Source organism: Sinocyclocheilus grahami, unplaced genomic scaffold, assembly GCF_001515645.1.
Source record: "Sinocyclocheilus grahami isolate Dianchi unplaced genomic scaffold, SAMN03320097.WGS_v1.1 scaffold178.1, whole genome shotgun sequence".
In the NCBI taxonomy this organism is placed as follows: domain Eukaryota; kingdom Metazoa; phylum Chordata; class Actinopteri; order Cypriniformes; family Cyprinidae; genus Sinocyclocheilus; species Sinocyclocheilus grahami.
The window spans coordinates 2,140,817-2,153,629 of NW_015505357.1; the positions used below are offsets into that span (position 1 = coordinate 2,140,817).

At 34.6% G+C, this 12,813-nt stretch overlaps 1 long non-coding RNA gene across 1 annotated transcript in view; it reads left to right on the plus strand.

Annotated features, from left to right (window-relative positions):
- The first annotated feature begins 3,525 nt into the window (after window positions 1-3,525).
- The window catches only part of LOC107594009 (uncharacterized), an 18,190-nt gene continuing 8,902 nt past the window's right edge, over window positions 3,526-12,813 (plus strand). The window contains exons 1-2 of the long non-coding RNA XR_001610134.1: window positions 3,526-3,873; window positions 8,999-9,159. This is a non-coding gene — a long non-coding RNA (uncharacterized lncRNA). The remainder of the gene's footprint in view (window positions 3,874-8,998; window positions 9,160-12,813) is intronic.

A 12,813-nucleotide genomic window follows, 5' to 3' on the forward strand; every position in this document is an offset into this window, starting at 1 on the left:
AGCTTATTGTATATCAGAGCAGATCAATGCAGCATTATGAAATAAATATGTAGCATAAAAGTCTCAGTGATTTCACATTCTTCTCTTGAACAGAAATGCAAAGCTGTGAGAGATCAATTTAAGTGCTTGTGCATGTGGATGTTCCTCAGCATCTGTGTTCATTAAGCTCTAAGCTAATTGTATGACCGAAATTATGATTTCACCAAAAACGGGCCTGGATGAAGCACTCCACAGACTGAGCCTCTGGAGGGCGACTGGCTTCTGTGTTCAGGATGGCAGGTGTAGGCATAGCTGGCCCAATGGCGGCGAGATCTGCTTTGCTTTATGCATGAGTAGATTTATGAGGCTATTACTTGGACGTCCTGGGCTATAACACACACACACACACACACCTGGTTCTTCAGATTCCTGTGGCTCAGAAGAGCAGTGGCACAGTGGGTGTGCACAAGGATCCTGCTGTTTTAGGCTTTAATTGGGAGCATTTGGAGATGCAGGTAAATTACAGGCTGTTGTCTCCTCGTGTGAGAACACTTCCTTAATGTCAGCTCAGCATCACAAGCTGATGAGCGTCATTTAGTATCTTTAGAGAAGGATGTATTTGTGTTGATGCACATTGCACTTTTTTAGTGTGATATAGATTTACTTTAAGTAGATTTTAGTGGTAAATCTACACAATTTGAGTTTAAATTAGAACTTTTGAATTTGAATGATATAAAAAAAAACATTTCAGTTCAGTTTTCTCCAATAAAAACTGATGTTAAGTATTTAGCAGCATCTTAATATGACCACAACTCATAAAGAACATCTTAACTTTTCTTCTTTATTTTATTATTTTATTTTAATGAAGATGGTGTCAATATCAACTCCACTTGATATTCAGTGTCTGTATTTACCACTAATCAGACAAAATCAATAGACTGAAGCATTAAATCATTTTAAAATAATTAATTTAAATGTAAATTTCCCATATTCAGTTTGTTGCAAAAAAAAAATCACAATACTAATATTTGAACAGCCTCTTCTCTATACTTTGACCATTGCAATTTTCCTTTTTAAAATTTTTTTTTTATTTTTTACAATTGTTAACAAACGGGCAGCAAACAAACAAATAAATAAATATAAAAGGGAAAATTGTTCTTTTAAAATTATTTAATATTATTATATTAATTACATATTCAGCTTTTTGTGCACATTTTTTATGCCTTAAAAAAATAATAGCAAATAAATGCATATCAGCTAAAGGGGACAAGAGATTTTTAATTTCAAAAATAAATATATTTAAATGTGCAAAACAATACACAGTATTGTCAAGCCATGTAATATTATTTCATAAACTGTTATAAATGATGCCTTTTATTAGGAGTTTCTTGACTATTTAACTTTTTTATGAGTGAAAAATAACATGTTTTTGAGAATAACCCTGCGATGCAGAATGCTTTTAAGATAGTTTAATGCCAATTATTCCCCTTCATTTCACTCATGTGCATGACATTTGACTCTAAAAGTCTTTTAAAAACTTACAAAATTATTAAAAATCCATGCGTGAGCCATATCCCACTTTGGGCAGCTATTAAATTAAAGTTTCTGCTAGGACACTGTGAAATAGAAGCGGGCAACAATTCCTGAACCATTTGTCCATTTTCTGATATACACAAGATAACTGTCATTTGGAGGGCACTTTTGGTTAGTGACATTTAGATGAAGATACATGCCCAATTTAATAGTGTCTTTGAGTGTCTGAAGTGTATTAATCTATAAAACTGGTACTCAAGGCTGAAAACAAACTAACAGCACTGAGATATGTTCCTCTCTGTCCTTTCATTAAAATGGAAATTCCAATTTGCAGCATCCTAACAAGCAGCTGACCATTACAGCATAAATAAACCACTTCAATTTAGCCAGACTTAGATGACACACAGACATATCCAACAACCTATGGACAGTGATCAACTAGTGTGATTAATCTTACAGATCTTCTGCTGACACAGTCTATTGTTTGCCTTAATGAACAAGTTTACAGAATATGGTGCTATAAATCTCTGGCCAGCCGCTGGCCATTACAAACCGACTCTGGACATTCACTGTTGGCTAACATTATAATTTATGTTGTCCATTGTCTCACTCGGCTGGTCTGATTGCAAATAAATGTTCCATGAATGGTATTGGTAATTAATTTAGGCGTAAAACTGCAAAGCCTCTGCATTTGGCAAGAGGATGCTTAATTACTTAAAGTCCACTTGAGCAACTGGGCTATGCATCATGTAGTACACAGTTAATTCTGTTGTCTGTTTGCTCCAATGTGAGAAATGAAATTCTGTGAGAAAAAGGATTTATCTGTAGCGCTATAGGCACAATGAAGAAGATGTAAGTGCAAAAGCCACCATCACTGGGTGTTTTTTGTGCAGATGGTAAGGCGTTTAGCATGTTGTGTGTTTGCTAGGTCAAAAAAGATTACTTCAGTGTAAGTCTGAGGGATTCTTCATCTATTTTATTGTCTACCAGGGGACAATTAATGCTAATCACTCACTAAAATCACACCACCCCTCATTAAGCTGCATGGTTTTCATCGTGTTTGTAGCACAAGTTTGGTTACAGGATCTCTTTAAACTAGGTCAGTCTATGCAACAGCCGTCTTGAAAACACCACTATAATGTTTCTAGTCATGCAACTACAGTTCCAGTCTAGTTGAATGGTGAAAATTTAATGTTCTATATACGCTACTGTTTTTGAAAGCATCTCTTATGCTCATAATGCCTATTTATTTGATCAAAAATACACTAGAAACTGTAATATTGAATTATAATTAGAAAGTTAAGTAAAAATGGGCATGTGATATAAAAGTCTTATGTAACATTATAACAGACTACCGAAATAAGTTATATAAAAAACATACCCCAAACGTTTGAACAGTATAGAGCTTATACTTCAAATTAGTAATAAAATTTAACACAAATAATAACATTAATAATAATAATAATTTATTTTGTTTTACTTTATTTGATGTTATTATTCTTTTTTATTATGTTATTATATTATTTTTGTTCAAATCATTTAAAAATGTTTTTCAGGCTAGTTCAGCTCTAATATTCTCTAATTCATTTATTCAGTGTTAAAATTATAAGCAATAGTAATAGTGATATTTGATTTAGAATGCACTACTAACGAGGCTAAAATGTATTCATTTCAAAGTTTATTCCTAAAATTGTGAAATAAAAGTTTCAATTTCATAAAATAAAATAAAATAAAATAAAATAAAATAAAATAAAATAAAATAAAATAAAATAAAATAAAATAAAATAAAAGCATCTCTAAAATATTTATTTATTGGCCAAATTATGGAACAATAATAATAGTGATTTTTAGACTTTGATTGCACTGCTAATGAGGCTAAAAGTAGGCCAACATTGAATAATTTCAGTTTACTACTAAAATGGCCATATGTGAGAGTTACAACATGCTTTGTTATTTTACACCCTTCATAACTACAGAGTTGTAATCCACTTACTCATAATGAATTCTCTGTGAAGTGCCATCTGCCGGATTATGCACAGTGTCTCTGCCTTGACCTTTGTGTAATCGTTCAACAATAACAAACCCTTTCAGCTTCTAAAAAACCACGGTAAGACAAATCCCTCAGAAAATAACCCGTCGTCAGAGAAAGAAGAGCTGGCTAAGAGCCTATGTGTCGTTTTTCTCAGTTGAGCTGAAAGGATTGGCAGCATTGTTCATGAAATTCAGATGTTAGGGTTATCATCTTCTAATTAAAGCAGACAGTGGACCGGGCTTTGTTCAGGAGCCGGACAGAAATTTAAACGGACTGTGTAAAGCTGTAAAGAGGCTCCCGAGGGATCTCATTATGAACTATATGAAGAGGTCAGTGCACACTCCGTCGCCTCCATGCATGTTAATATCGTAACATGCTTGTATGTACATATAGGTGCTGAGTGGTTGATTATGTAGTTGGGTGATTTCCATTATTACACTGACTCCAAAAACAGGCCCCATGCTCATGACTGAATTTACTGGGGTAATCAGTGTTGTTAACTGTGTGTTTGTGTGAATAATAATGGAGTAGCTGTTTGAGGCTAACCACTGTGATTCTGCTTTGGCATACGTGCCTGTGTTCCCCATCAGCACGCTTATCTTACACATGCACACAAGCAGATATAGTGTCCACTTTTACTGTCAGCTTCATCTGATTGTATCGGTCTTCCTAAATGTTGTGCTTGGCTGGATCCAATAGACTGCAGTGAGCAGTGGAGGAAATGCATGTGACCAGAGTGAGACATGCAACTATTTGCTTTAGAAATGATTTCAGTTTCATGTGTGGTAATGATGGTGTATTCTGTCTTTCATAATCAGTACTGAACCTCATGTGGAAATCAAAATTAATTTTCTCCTTTAGACCTGATAATGAGGTAGGTGTTTGTGTGCGATTAGTGTTAAATGTGAATCAGCAGAGTATAAAATATTATTTTGCTAAATTTGTATTCTCCATAGTTTTATAAAAATGCAGTTCATTCCAAAAATTACTTTAATAACTTTTCTGTGATTAAACATGTTTTCAATTTCTGATTTTGAATTTTTTTTTTATTTAGTCGTGCTTGAAAGTAATGGTGTTATAAATAGTTTGATCTTTTTTTTATACTACAATTATATTATTTTTTCAACAACAAAATATTATTCATATATGAAACACTTTTGAAAAAAAGTTAAAAATTATATTTAAAAATATTAAATTATATATATATTATACATATAACAGTTTTAATAAGAAATATTGAATATCAGGTGAGTTATATATACAGTATATATATATATATATATATATATATATATATATATATATACAGTATATATATATATATATATATTAGTGCTGTCAAATGATTAATCATGATTAATCGCATCCGAAATGTTTATTTATTGTGTAAATATAAATACACACACATACAGTATATATTTCAAAAATATTTCCATGTATATACATTTAAATTTTATATATTATATATAAATATATTTCATATATAAACATAACATATATTTTTTAAATATATACATGCATGTGTTTGTATTTATATATACATAATAAATAGACACAGTAAAAGTAAAAACAGTGTTTTTTATTTTTTAATTATCAGATATGTTGACTTTGATATGTTGACTTCTTAGTCATAACTCAGAAATTCACGATATTTAAAAAAAAAAAAAAACACAACAAAAATACATTAATATGACTTTTGTGGAAATATGAAAATAATTTAACAGTTATTTTGTATTCAAAGTGAATAAAAAGTATCAGTCATTTTTACATGATGGTTACACCACCTTTTCATTTTAGAGTCAGAACAATTTGCAGAAAATGGTAACCATATATATAAACATATCAAATTATTAATTATACAAAAATGTATGAAATAAAGATGAATGCAAATATTAGATTTCTATTAGATTTCTAAAAATTTGCCATCTTGTTTGTAACTTTTTTTGGACCCATATTGATATTAAAAACATTTCCATTTGACCAACACCTTTTCCATGTAATGAAAGTGAATTAAGATTCCCGAGAGCCAGTGTGAGAGCAGTGTAAATCTGATCTGGAGTGTCTGGAACACTGGAGGGCACTGTGGTTCTGTCAAGTCAACCTTCACACCTTCAGCACCGCGCTTCCCAAGCTTCAATGAAGAGTCCCCTTTGTGTACTGAAGGAAGCCACCACACAACTTCAGAAACATAAGGATTAAAAAGTTTGCTCTTAAATCACAGATGTAATCTCAACAGCACAAGTGTGTACGAGATGCTTACAGACGGAGTCTGTCTGTGTTACATGCGTGTGGGTGCCGAGAGATGTCAAAAATGCAAATGCACAAATCAGGTAAACTCATTGACAATGACAACCAACATTCCCTGGAGACTCAATCGCTTTTTGTTTTTTAGTCACGGTAGCAGGAATGATATGTATTGAGGGGAGGGGGACATTAAAGCACTGGTATTTCAAAGCCCTTTTTATCCAATGATCTTTTTATCCAAATATCTTGAGATGTTCATTTTTACAAGAGTTGCACACTGAGATGTAGATGCTTTATTTGAATATTTGTACACTCCCCCTTTAGGCCTACTTCCTTGAGATAGCTTTTTAGTAGAGGTAAGGTTAGGCCTAGTATCTATCAGGAGTCTTTCCTCAACAAATCTTTGCTTTTGAGTTAATAGTTAAAGACAACAAATTGTTCTTATTATTACCCACAATTGTCAACATTTTTTGTCTCTCCCTTTTTAAGCTTGTGACTGATTTCCTGCCTTCTAATGCCCGGTTCAGACTACACGATTTTAGCCCGATTTTGCCACGATTTGCTTGACGTAGGGTGTCGTGGGGATTCGTAAATGACAATGGGCGTCGGGACGCAAGATTCCATCGTATCAGCTCGTGTAGTGTGTCATAGTGGACGACAACCGATTCCACGTCTGCAATGCTTCACTACATCACGACAGAAAGACTAGCATGTTTAAGTTTTTTTCCGAGTTCTGTCACATTGGTGACGTTGACCAATAGCAGCACAGAAGCTCTTTCATACACAGGTTTCAAACATGGCAAAACGGAAGAGAGATGATGGTGCTGCTAGGTGGAATCGAATGCGACTGTCACGCGCATTTTGATAGTAAAGCCGGTTCTGCAATCAGCAGGAAATCATCATCACGTGACATGAGACAGCAGGAGCCAATAGTATTTGAGGGTAGACTATAAATGAGTATGTTATTGATTTTATTTACTGAACAATATGCCTCCTTCACCAAACAAATTGGTATTTTGATTCAGTCTCAGTAAACAAAATGGATAATGTAGGGGAGAGCGGGGCACAAAGTAACACTTTTTGACTTTCTTAAATTGTGTAAATCCACATGGGGTTCAGAGTATAATTTTATAATCCACAGTAATTTCACACTTGTCTAGTACAAATATATTGCTTTGTTTCATAATTACAGTGTATACGTTTTTCTTTATTTACCCTCAAAAATTGGAAGTGAATTGTGACAAAATGCCCCATAAGTGGGGTACATTGTAACATCTGAGGGGCACGTTGTAACATAACCATATAACAGCTTAAAATGTTATCTGATCGCATGAAAAAAATATACAAGACAAGCTAAAATATTTTGTCAATAAAATAAAATAATAATTTATTTCAAATAAAATAATGGCGTTTTTTAAGAATGAAAAATAATCTGATTTTGGAGTTTGACAATGAACACATTGCAACCATGCTTGGGACGGCCCACATAAATGAGCCAAAATGCTTTACATATAAAATAATGTTTGTTTCTCGTCGTTTATCATTAAAATGTATTAAAGTAAATAGTGTGAGTTACGTCGCTAATGTCATAGAATAGCACGGCAGGGCACATTGTAACACAGTGTTACAACATACCCCATCTGCGCAACTGGAATTTAAAACCGGGTACTGTCTTCTGATAGTTAGCGAAGCATTAAAAAATAATTTTAACTGATAAATAACAGATTGGAGATTAAAATAATAGCAGATATGTTTCATTTTAAATGAGTAATAAAAACTGAGATGAAAAATTTACTTAAGCCAGAAATATAATTTTACTATGGTAAAATAAATGTTCAGCGATATCTTCAAAATACTTTTGAATTTTGGCGCACTTTTTTTCTCTATATAATGTTGATATAGTAACTAGTAAATGCTGTAAATTTGGTTATGCTAGCATGTGTCAAAATATTTAAACCACGTGCGTTACAACTAACTTACTTTGTGCCCCGCGCTCCCCTACAGGAGGGGTACATTCATGGACTGACCGAGAACCGGACATGTTGTTCGTTACGTCCCTCATATGAAATACGAATTGGTTGAGTGAATGATACAACTCATTTATAATGCACAAAAGGCCACTTCCTTTTCTATGGAGCCCCTTTAAAAAAAAAGTAAATCATGCTCTACTTCCTGTCCGCATTCTCATAAAACAGTGTGGATGCCTCTCACTTAAAATGATGCACAAATTCTTATTTGATGCGCAAATTATATCGAGTGCACAATTTACTTAAAATTAGGGAACGAATTAGTAAATTGTGTGGACGATTTACTTTTTACCCCTGCATGTCATTTCACTTTTTGCCACCTGCTGGCGTGATTCGCGTGGATAAAGAGAAAGAGCAATAGAACTAATTAGTGAATTAATTAATCTTTTTTTTTTTGGTGAACTGGTTTCAAATCTAAGCCTCTACTAAACCAGGCATTGCCTAACTTTCTCAACCGAGGAGTTCTCCATCCAGACTCTTGTTCAACTCAAAAACCTCATGACATATAAATAGCAACATTTAACATTTTAAAATTAATTCATTGCATTACTTGTAATTAAAATATTTATGTGTCTCAATCCTTGGTTGAAAGAACATAAAAAATATGAGGAAGCTGAAGTAAGAATATGTCAATCAATAATTCGCTTAGAAAAGCATTTATTTGATGTCCATCTGTTAGAGCTTTATTGTAGAGATCATATTTGACATTAGGTTTTATAATGAAAAAGAGCATGCTGTTAAAACACACTTCAGTCAGAGCAGATGCCATGTTTTATTTGATGTGATGCGAGGGACAGAAGTACAGCATGTTCAATGTTTTTACATGTTGTGAACCTGACAAACTTTAAATATTTATTTCGCTTGACAAAACACATTATTTTAAATGTGTCAGATATGATGTGTAATAAATTGGAATTGCATACAAGCACACTTTTATGCTGCGTTAGCATGCAAAAATGTCTACATACTTAATCTTATTCGAAGTAGATACTTTTGGATGAGACGTTGCATCAATGCATGGATGAGTCTGTTATGATATGTCTATCTCCATCTGTTTTCATGCGTGTGTGAGAGAGACAGAATTAATTTGTGACATTTATATGTGTGTGAGGGACAAACAAAAACAGCAAGTGTCAGAGAGAATGGCAATGTACCCATGTTGTTATGTGTTTCTTTCTGACAGAGCCCATCTGCACCAAGGCATTGTCTTCATTCTGCTGTAAAGATGAGTTCTTGGCTGCTTGCTGTGTCATGGCATTTCAACACCATCAAAAAATCATTACAGATCAGAGAGGAACAGGAAGATAGACATGTCAGATGTTAGACATACATTATGTCACACAGGTAATATATCTACAACATTTTATGTTCACACAAACTGCATACTTGCATTACGAACAGTTGGACGGAACATAATGTACATTTATAGGAGCTTTAACTCCCATACAGCATATCTAGAGATGCTCATCACACTCTAGATTCATCTGATTGGTCTATTGTTATACAACCGATATTGATCTGCAGTTTTCAGTTTTTTCTTGACCCAGCGTCTTACATGCTGCAAAATACAGCAAGATTCAGGGCTAACCTTACATTAATGATATGATGATGATGATGGGCCTTTCAAAATGGCTTATGCTTCATACTAGTGGTCTTTAAATGGGTGTTTAAATAAGAACTACAAATTTAGGTTCCTGGAAATGTGACTTAAAGGCATGAGATCTTAAAGAGGTAGTGCATGTTTAGACCTGGCACATTTACAATGCAAAAAAACAGTACCCCAAACACAAACCACAAATAAAGGTGCAAAAACTTTCCAAACTTACAGGGGTTTTGTCACCGTTTACTTACTCTCATGTCTTTGATTCTGTGGGATACAAAAGAAGATATGAGAATTCATGTACAGTGAAAGTCAATGGGGTACAAAATATTTATAAAAAAAAAAATAAAATTGTTTAAATAAAAAATACAATTGTACAGGTTTGGAGCTACATATTGTGAATATTTTTTTATTTAAATTTTTGGATGAACTATCCCTTTAAGTTTGAATGCAGTTTTGGCACAATGGGAACAAATTAGTTATTATTGTATATTTTATGAAAGTATAAATAGGCAGAAGTAAAGATTTACAGCTATGAATGGCTTTAGAAGAGTTGGATTTGGACTGTTTTTTGGTACTCTATGCCAGTTTTTTTGTCCTTGAAGCCACCTTTCCACTGACATTCGCATATGATTATTGTCAACGTGTACCATACTCATTTCACCCCCCCCAGTGGCAGTCACATGGAACTTGCAAACTGGTCAAGAATCAACTGTTACGTCCTCTTATTCACCTTGTGTTAAATTAATGGATTAACTCTTTTTGAAAGAATTTACTGATTTTACTCTTTTTTTATCACACTGCTTTAGTACAAAAATTTAGGTAATTCTAATGCTCTTATTTTTGATTAGAATGCATCATACCCGGTTGGGTGTTAAGATACGGCATAGCTGCAAAAGTTCAATAATTCAAGCTTAAACTGGATCTGAAAATTCTGCATATGCGTTTAGTTGAAACTCCATGCAGTTTTTGTACTACCCTACTTTGGAAATGAATTAAATGACTTCCAGTCTATCATTTTTTGGTTGTCTGAGAAAGGCAGTTGTTTGTCAAGTAAAATATTTTTGAATACACTATTCCTTTCTAAAATAAGCTTGAAACAAATAATCAAATACTTGCAGGTCTTTAACTTAAAACACTGTTTGATTTAGTGATGATTACATGGCGGTTCTGAATCTACGAATCCGCCAGGTCTTTCTGATGGAACTCCTAAAGTTTCAGTATGTGCCGGTGCTTTGAACATACAACACCCCCCTCCGGACATGTTGTTCGTTACGTCCCTCATATGAAATACGAATTGGTTGAGTGAATGATACAACTCATTTATAATGCACAAAAGGCCACTTCCTTTTCTACGGAGCCCCTTTAAAAAAAAGTAAATCATGCTCTACTTCCTGTCCGCATTCTCATAAAACAGTGTACATGGAACTTGCAAACTGGTCAAGAATCAACTGTTACGTCCTCTTATTCACCTTGTGTTAAATTAATGAATTAACTCTTTTTGAAAGAATTTACTGATTTTACTCTTTTTTTATCACACTGCTTTAGTACAAAAATTTAGGTAATTCTAATGCTCTTATTTTTGATTAGAATGCATCATACCCGGTTGGGTGTTAAGATACGGCATAGCTGCAAAAGTTCAATAATTCAAGCTTAAACTGGATCTGAAAATTCTGCATATGCGTTTAGTTGAAACTCCATGCAGTTTTTGTACTACCCTACTTTGGAAATGAATTAAATGACTTCCAGTCTATCATTTTTTGGTTGTCTGAGAAAGGCAGTTGTTTGTCAAGTAAAATATTTTTGAATACACTATTCCTTTCTAAAATAAGCTTGAAACAAATAATCAAATACTTGCAGGTCTTTAACTTAAAACACTGTTTGATTTAGTGATGATTACATGGCGGTTCTGAATCTACGAATCCGCCAGGTCTTTCTGATGGAACTCCTAAAGTTTCAGTATGTGCCGGTGCTTTGAACATACAACACCCCCCTCCCCTGCACTATAATTTGTTTAGATGTTGATTTATGAACTAATTGCCTATAATTGCTTCTTAGCACCACTATTAATCCATGATGTGTGGTTCCAGGAGCACATTAGTCTGGATTTGTATAATGAAGTAATTAGTTCAATTATAGAAGAAATAAAAGGAAGGAAAAAGGATGAGGAGGGGGTACATATTTTTTAGAAAAAGAGAAGCACTTAAATGATAAGAGAGATGATGCCAGTGTGTGTGAGACATATTTTGCTTGCGCGTGAGCTCATTTCCTGCTGCATTGCTCATCTCGCTGAATTAGTTCCTTCTGTACCTTTCAGCGCTCTCTCCCGTGTGTTTTCATTGCCATCCTCGCCCAGTCTATCCTGTCTCTCTGAGGTTGACGTACAGACTGCATTGTCTGCAGGCATTGTCATTGTTATTAGCCTTGTGGATTGCTTCAGGGGGTATGTGCAAGCTCAGGGGAGAAGGAGCCAGGCTGGATAATTAGTTTTTCCTCAATGCCAGACGAGCGCGCCGCCACTGTCGCGGACTGGAAACAGGAAGTGCAAAGATTGTCAAGGCAACAGCAGCCAGGCTGCATTCCAGCGCAGCCTCCCCTACATTCCCGTCAAAACACTGACAGGACAATGGCAGCGGTCTCGATGGAGGTAACAGATTGCTGTCATTATGTTCTGTCAGGTGCTTTATTGCAGAAACATCTTTATGAGAAGCAGTGGGAACTGAAGGTGTCGACGTGTGCGACTGTCTAACTGTAGTTTTAATAGCACACTGGAAGAGATAACAGACACTTTGAGGCAAGTATCATTGGTCATAATCAGCCATCAAAGGCACATTTAATATTGTGTTTCATACTGATGAACATGGCTTCATTAGTGTCCTGAACATCCGTTACTCGGTCTGCGTGTGTCCTCTGGGTGGCGTATCTCTGATGATGTCACAACACTGAGAAGGGGACAGCGACGGGGTTGATACTCTGCCTTGGATTTGGTTCTGTTGCCATGGGATACATATATGCTAATAAGCAAGACGGCCACGCTTATGAGTACTGCGCCAGCAAATCCAAGCAGGAGGCCGTAAAGTAGAGGCCATACTCTGTCTAGCAGATGAGGCTGATAAGGTGGTACTGGTTGCCTTTTCACCACCAAGTCCACGTCTTTCCAGGTGAACCCTTTGGCTGTCAAGCAATCAGAAACAATTGTTGGCTTGATTAATTTATTTTGGATAAGTTACAGTTGCTTACAGACAACTATATTTTATATGACTCTTACGTTGACAGTTTAAGTAATTTAAGTACTTTATGTTGTGTTTGCAAAGGTAGTACACACACACACACACACACACACATATATATATATATATATATATATATATATAGAAACAATAAAGACAGAAAAGACT